The sequence below is a fragment of the Anopheles merus genome, unplaced genomic scaffold (genome assembly GCF_017562075.2).
Source record: "Anopheles merus strain MAF unplaced genomic scaffold, AmerM5.1 LNR4000323, whole genome shotgun sequence".
NCBI classification, from domain to species: Eukaryota; Metazoa; Arthropoda; class Insecta; order Diptera; family Culicidae; genus Anopheles; species Anopheles merus.
The window spans coordinates 47531-50489 of NW_024427903.1; positions in this window are offsets into that span (position 1 = coordinate 47531).

Here is a 2959-nt window from a genome sequence, read left to right on the forward strand (position 1 = left end):
AAGACGACGTTCGACAAATGACTACCGTAACCGGGGTTCAGCGGTACCGTTGGCCGAACACCGTCCAAGGGTGTCCAAGTTTTTCATGTTTTCCCAGGTTTTTTATTTTTGTTGTTGTTGCTCCTCAACCATGGGAGCGCTTACGGTGGCAGAAAAAGGCGGTCCGTTTCGTATCATCATCGTTCACAAAAAGACATTTGTAAATTAACAGCACTCCTCTTCGTCGATGTTGTGGTCCGACCACGGACCATTCGTACCGGTTTGGATGGGGTGTGAGAATGTATTGCAGAGCAAATGTAAACAACGATGTGATCGAAAACATTGCTCAATATAAGGAAGTGAGGGGAAATTGAGATCCAAGAGATCTAAACGGAATTTCTTGATATAGCTGAAGCTCCACCGTATTCGAAGCTGATAGGAAACAAGCTGGTACCAATGATTCTGTGTCACTGAGACACTTAAGCAGGTCAGCAAACAGTTTTCCCGCTAAATCCCCGCCATCCATTAGCGACTAATGCGCACTCCAATATCTCTCCAAAGCGTACTTCAAACGTGACCACTAAACTCCAGAACCGCACAATGTCACGCCATACTGTGGCACAGGCAACTGCCAAACTGGAGCACCTTCTCTTGCGAAAGCGCGTACGTGGTATGAAATTTATTGCATCAACATTAGCCAACTATCGGGAAGAGCTGTGTCTGCTCTAGCAGTGTGTTGTAGCGAAGTAGCTCCGAGATTCTGCTTACGGTTCGGGATGAAGGTGCAGCAGTTAGGCAACATTGTCGATCCGCGCGCACTCCCGTAACTGGGTCAATGGGAAATTTCGTAAGGATTTCCTATCCCCGGTGCGGCAGAATGCTCTTGACCCGTGTGCGCCAATAAACCATCGATTCTGGTGCGCTACGCCACAACATGGGAAGCAAAAGGTCACCACTCCTCCAGCTGGGACCAACCAATGGGAAGCGCATGAATCTTTGCAAAGGTTACGCATGAGAGCTGTTTACCCACCGGAGGGTGGTTAACAGATCGAATTTTGACTCACTTCGTTCAACAAATTGTACCGCGTAAACACAAACAGAGAGTTAGCGGTGCGGGGTACCGAGCTATCCAGGGAGGGTCGTACCCGGGGTAGTGATGAAAGATTGCCCCCTGGAGAACGTACACCGGCTGTTGTGTCCTTTCTGGTCGTTATGTGCGTAGCTTCTCGTTATTGATTGTAAAATTTCCACGCAACACAAAGCCACAACGTGACTATTCCGGTGGAATGTACGGCACAAAGTTCAGGGATGGGCGAAGTATTGGTTTCGTCCACCGCTTCCTTAAACAATTTTGCTGTACAAGAGCGAACGATGCTGTACCAAAAAGTACAACAGCTCTATTAGGGTATTGTTTTTCCCTGAACCTCGTAAACTCATCCACACACTTCCTGCCACGGTTTGCGTTTCGCTACTGGTAAAAGATCAGACGGCAACAAACCAGTTGTGGCCAGTGTGTGTGTGTTCTTCTCATACAAACCGTAAAAACAAGAAGAAAAAAAACTCTACCCTTTTCGGATAGAGATGCGGAAGATGGCACGAATGTTTACGGTACATTCGCATCGCGACCTTCAAAAGGGAACGCTTCCGTCCCGTGTCAGCGTTACCACATCGCACCAGTATAATAACTGCCCGGTAGCGTTAGTGTGGCATGTTTGTGGTGTGTTATCAGTAGCGGAATATCGCCTCCCGCACTGCCTCATAGCATATAGTTTCGGCACCTAAACGCCCAACCAGACCGGAGTCAAATAAATCCACAAAAACACGGGGTGGAGGGGACACAGTCTGTGATCGATAGTTTGGGCGCGTGCTGGTAAACACGTAAAGCACCGGCGACTCAACAAACCGCTCTTCCCGGTTTGGGTTGGCCTGGATGACCTTCGAGCAAACCGAACCCAACACAGTTTGTGCTGGAATATTTCGGCAAGCCGACTTCCTCCGGGAGTCATCCACCCTCCCTCACCACGGTGATGGTGGTGATTGCGTAGCGGATTTTCAGCATAAGAAATTGACAGCATTATGTTAACCGTGTTCAGGAAGCGTGTGTCAAGCATTTGGTTGCTCTCCAGTAAACTCCCACCATGAGTGAAGCCCTTCCATAAGCCCGGACACGGTTAAATGGCTGCAAAGGTGTAAGCTGGTTAAGGGGAACCTAAGGTTGAGCGCATTTCGTACCGTTCGTGTTGTTCTAGCAGCGCATTTAGGACGCATTTATACCATTACGCTCCGTTGCAAATTGCTCAGCTTGGCGTTATGTAACGCGGGGAGCACCCCACGCGTGTGGTGCTTTGTCGCAGAGATTATAGATGTTTTATGCATATATTCCCCCGGAGCGTGTGCTACCACCGCTAAGAAGAGGCACTTCCGAACAGAGTCATTTGGCGGTTTCCCATAATCGCATTCGAACGGATGATCGGTGTTACGGCAGCATACAAAAAAGTCGTATAAACCATTCTTTTTGCTTTTATGGGGATCATAATTCATGGTGATTTCACAAGAAAACTGAAGATTTTGAACTGAAGAAATTACTGAAGAAACTGAAGAATTTACAAGGTTATAGTGTAACACAAGGATCTCTAAAAGTAGTGACTCAGAATAAGTTTTATTTTTATTTGTTTAGATTCGAGAGCATCCAATCTAGTTTTTATAATAGTAATCTGAGAAGGCTAGATAAAATCTGCTATTGTAACTAAACTTAGAGCACGAACTAATGCGACTGTGATGAAAGGAACTGCGAGACATAATCATTTTGGAAAAAGTATCAACGGATCATTTGTAGTGGCTTTAGAGCATATAAATCAAATAAACTCAGTCCATAGTAAGCTACAAAAGGCTATACATTTTACAGTTACACATGATTAAGTCTCATCATGTCTGTAGCAAACACAAAACAAAGCTACTATAAAGAATTAAAAAATCTATG